The sequence below is a fragment of the Pinus tabuliformis genome, chromosome 3_2, assembly GCF_031772625.1.
Source record: "Pinus tabuliformis cultivar Carrire ecotype Pingquan chromosome 3_2, CPIR1, whole genome shotgun sequence".
NCBI lineage: Eukaryota > Viridiplantae > Streptophyta > Pinopsida > Pinales > Pinaceae > Pinus > Pinus tabuliformis.
Genome location: NC_142302.1, coordinates 1,007,240,854 through 1,007,245,864, shown reverse-complemented (window position 1 = coordinate 1,007,245,864; position 5,011 = coordinate 1,007,240,854). Strand labels below are relative to the sequence as shown.

The 5,011-nt window shown below is 36.7% G+C and overlaps 1 long non-coding RNA gene across 1 annotated transcript; it reads right to left on the bottom strand.

Annotated features, from left to right (window-relative positions):
* Window positions 1-3,002: 3,002 nt before the first annotated feature.
* Window positions 3,003-4,005, bottom strand: LOC149184011 (uncharacterized). The gene is made up of 2 exons (XR_016257740.1): window positions 3,641-4,005; window positions 3,003-3,359 (listed from the first exon to the last, which is right to left on the bottom strand). It is a non-coding gene; the product is annotated as an uncharacterized LOC149184011 (long non-coding RNA).
* Between the last annotated feature and the right edge of the window lie 1,006 nt (window positions 4,006-5,011).

The following is a 5,011-nucleotide window of genomic DNA, read 5'->3' as shown; positions in this document are numbered from 1 at the left end:
TGATAGCTTCTAGCATTTGGGACTGATATATGAGCAGTCCCTTAAAGGTTATTCTCCTCAAAATGTTTCTGTTGGAGGAAAAGATCATGGTGAACATAGTCCTAATGATTTCAGTGACATAACAATGAAGCAAAATGGTGTTCTTGATAAGGAAGAGTATTGCTTCACTGAAGACAATGTTGATGAAGATAAACTTGGTAGCCACTCATAGCTCTGCTTCGTGCAGTCAATTAGCAAGCATAAATATTGTAAATGAAAATGTCACAAACTCTTCAATGGTCAAGGAACAATCTATTGGATTAGTTGATAATGAACATGAAGATGATGGGTTTCATGTATTGTCTAGTCATAATCTTATGTAGGAAACTCACAAGACAAGGATGTCCAACCAAGAGAAGTCCTCCTTCTGCAAAATAAGAGGGCAATTTTTGCAGCACCCAAACTTGCCATTGTTTGAGGACAAGCAATGTTGGGAAGGGGGACTGTAATGTCCCCTATGAATTAATTGCCTATGGAATAACGGAATAGCCCATCCAACCTCGATGGCTATAGTCTTGACTCTTGACAAAGGGGATAAAACCATTTTTTCCAATGTCGGGTAAATATTATGTAAATTTTGGGTCGATTGGCGCAAAAGAACCCAAAATTGGGGGTTGAATTCACAACCCCTCACATTTGGGAGCCCATGAAGGAATTTATAAATAGATGAGTTGAAGTCAAATTAGCATCATCGATTTGGATCAAATATATCTGTTTTCTTGAGTTGTGGCTCTGAAGGTTTTAAAACCCCTTTCTCTCTATTGATTCTAGTGGTGAAAGATTCCACCCTAGTCAATCACTTCTATTCATCAAGTTCTTATCATTTATCTAGTGCAATTTTGTTAGTTATTGTTTTGGCACAATTTGAAGATTTCTGGTCTAGTTGAGGAATTCAGTAACTATCTATTCAAGGGCTGAAAATAGTTGAGGGCAATCTAAAGTACAAGAAAGTTACAACCAGGTAAGGCGTAAGTTTATTTTTTGCAACCTGTAGACCACAGGCTACAACGCCGCGGACCACAGGTCGCAAGCTAAGAGCTGAATTTCTAATCTAAAACGAATGAGTCATAGTGATAACAGCACCGAACTATTTGAAGCAGCGAGCCAGTATTCCGGCCCTCTTAGGTTTCAGAATTCCCACAGAAGGGAAACTAGACTTTTAACAGGGATATCTAACACTCTAATGTTGCTCACCATCTAAAGAATGAGTTATTTAAAGACATGACTGTGGACCGACACCATCTTCTGAGTTGTGGGTACCCTCAAGAGGTGACCGCACCTACTATAACTATCATCAAAAACATAAAATTAGCATGAAATGGTCCAGGTTCGATACACGAATAGAGTAGATATCAATAAAGGTCAACTAGATTGTTTTATCAGTGGATTTGGTTATTTACATTTGCAAAAAGAACAGAGTATTAGTGGAATATTGACCACTGTTTTGGACATGAGGGATGTCATACTGCTATTAATTATTCATATGCTTTACTGTTGTTAAATGATTGTATATTATATGAAGGAATGTTTGTTGTGTAAATAAGTGACTTACTTTTCTATTAAAAAACCCTAGCTTGAATAAGAACCCTAGGACAAAATTTACCCTAGATTATTACAAGAAAAGTTTTCTCCTATTGGGTTACCCATATTGGTGATATGGGTAGCAGACCCAACATATCGTAACTCACAAGCCTAATATAATATGTACAGTACTTACAAAAGGTCATCCTAGAGGTGTTACAGTCATCACAAATTTCAACGTTGTAGACTAAATAAAAAAACTTGGAACATCTTTTAAATCAAAATATTTCTCTGATCTAAAATAGATGAGATTCTTCATACATCGCAGTCAATAGAATTGTATTATGAATGCACAAAAGCATTATAGGTGCCATGTACAATAAGACTATTTTATAATAGTGGGAACTCAACATCATGTCCACAACCACGGAAGAGAGTACGTGGGGCACACTATTTTGATTAATGAATCTTGTACAATGTACAATGACTGAATAAATGAATGGATGCTTGGTTATTAGTTATTTTTGAATTTTTAATATCTATATTGAAAACATGTAAATTGTCACTCCCAAGATTCCTATGTTTGGATCCCTTGTCACAATCACACAAATTGTTGCATGCACGATTTGGGTGAAAACAGATGAAATTGCAGTGTGGTCTAGTGGCAAGTTGTGAGGTAATTGAACTTGTATAATATTGAGACACAGGTCCAAAACCCCCAAATGCATGCAGATAAAATCAGGTGCAAATCCTGGTTGATTCTGAAAACACAGCAATGCCCTTCATAACATGGTTGATTTACAGCTGTATGTAGCATCTCCAGGAAGGTTTAAAAAACAGATCTATTTCAGAGATCCAAAATATGTGAGAAAGCAGATTTCAAATAATACCTCTCGTCAAAGTCAACGTAAATTGTATGATGAATCCTTGATGTGCATAAATGTTTTTATGTAGAATGAATATAAATGTTGCAGTAACTACGTGCACAAGAATCTATCTGACCAGGCATCACGTCGAAAAGAAGAAAACTTACCACATGCCCAAGACTCATTTTTGCCATTTCTTGAGACCAAGCATGCTACCATTCAAATATAGAACCCCAGATTATTATGATACATTGCATTATCCAAGAGTTGTACCTGCCACTCTATGGTTTCAACTCAATAGTAAATATTCATTTCCGGGAATATGTATTCCTTGCATTCATTCTGTAGCATGTACACATCTAACGAACAAATTAACCATTCATGTCTGTCTTTCTTGGAAGCTAGTGGGAGGGAAATAGACTTTCCAAATGGACCACTTTCAAGATGCACATGTTGAAGTCTCCTCATTAAATGAGGGGGTTAAAGGCCACAGTCAAACCAAACTAGATTGTCTTCCAAAAGATAGCAATAGTCCGAAATTTCAATTTTGAAAAACAACTGACCCCAAGTAATGAGTTTAAAGAAAAAAACACATTAACTACATCAAGTCATTGCAACCCATAAATCCTTCATACCAATTCAGTTATAGAATTAGGCAATGTAAAAAGAAAACAATGATAAAAATATATGACAAGACAAAAAGGCACATCACTATCTGAGAAATATGTGCCAGCGAAAAAAACCAAGAGCCTTTTTACTATTGTACATGCTCCCAATGAGAGGATTAAAATATCAATTCCATTGGCTTTTTCTAAAGCCAAATGACATATGGTATAAAATTCAATATGAAGGGACAACAAACATTTAGATGAGCCCATAATTTTGTGATACTCTTGAAAAATCCTACCGCCTCAAGCGCGCAATGAGTTCATCCTGCAGAAAAAAATCACAAATTACATGGTCACACGTTGAATTTGTACAAAATTATAGAGAACACTTGAAGAGACTAAAATAACAGAAGAAAGAGACTAAAGAGAGGGAACAAATAGCTTCTATAAAACTTTCCATTGGGTAAAAAGATAAAAGAGAACAAAAGTTGCTTAAAACCGTGAAAAATTGTGAATTTTGAATATGTTTGGCATTTTTTGAATGCCATCCAGGCAATATTCGTTAATAATTAGGTTATCGATTAATCCACGATGCAGTCCTTGCACCTTTTTTCCTTTTGTCGGCAGTCCCCTTTCTTTCAAAAGAGGTCTGAGTTTATCCACTGTACAGCATTGAAGATCACTTTCTGGCAACCAATTTGAACTTCCATCTGCAAAAGAATTATGCCAGTCCATTATCAATACCGACAATTATAACAAAAAAAATCACTTCTTATCAAATATTCTAAGCATGTTATACAACATATAAAGAATGTAGATATCCGAAACCGCAATGAGCAACTGTAACCATCCTTTCTCAAGTTCAACATTCACCCAGTGTCACAAAGCTCAACTCAGTGAAAAGCTTGGCAAGGCGGAAGGGTAAGAATTAGACTCGGGAACAACTTTGGAAATATTCTGCAGAGTGGCAATTTTTTCCCTGTTTGGCTTTAAATAGACTTAAAGGGCCACGCTGAGTTTTTCATCAGGCTCACAATTCAAACACACTAAACCGTGAAAAGCTCAACAGGTACTTCTGGGTCACAGTTTGAACCGCAAGTCAAACTTTCCATCGAGTCTGACTCACCAAGTCAATTCTTCCTGTTTTCTATGCTGAGCTAAAGTTTGACCTGGGAATGTACGTCAACTCCGCCATTTCTTGTAATAGGGGCTTGACCTCAGTCTGACCTTACTCCAAAAAATGATCTAAGCAAAAGTTTGATATGATTTCTAGGCTTCTAGTATAACCAAATCTCGCGTAAAAATAATGAAATTATAGTAATCCTCCTACTTGTGTAGACCAACCCTTGGGTTGGTTATATAAGTTCACAGTTAAAGTTGGCTCTCAGAGATTGACTATGGACCCAGCTACAAAAAGACGAGGCCTATTCAATTCGTTCTAAAACGTCATTTATTGTTGTTTCTAGTCAAGCCTTGCATTACATTGACCCTAATATTATGACACAGTTTCTTTTTGTTTGATGTACAAACTATTCATCTCACGTGAATTGGATGCTATCTAGGTCTTCAAAAATCAAAGCATAGAGGATCTAATGACCTATAGAGGTGTGGGATCTAAACACAAGCCCAAAGTGTGTCTTGGAGGTATACCAGATTTCCTTTGCACTTTTTCTGTCTTTGGTGTGATGAACCAAATCTGGCTCAACATACAGGGTGATTAGCCCTAGAGCTTCATCCTTCTTTAGAATTTTGAGGTCATAGGTGTAGGGAATTTCTCCAAGACGAAGGTAAATCCACAAACCCTTGCTCCTAAGAAGGGCAGGCATTTGATCTGTCTAAATATTATACATAGCCCCACTTAATCAGGCAAACATCCACTTGAGTCCACTGGATTCAACAATGGCACAAAGAAAAAGACTCTATATACAGAAAAATAAGCCTTCAAAGTTTAGAGTCCCTTGATAGACCCAAGAGGGA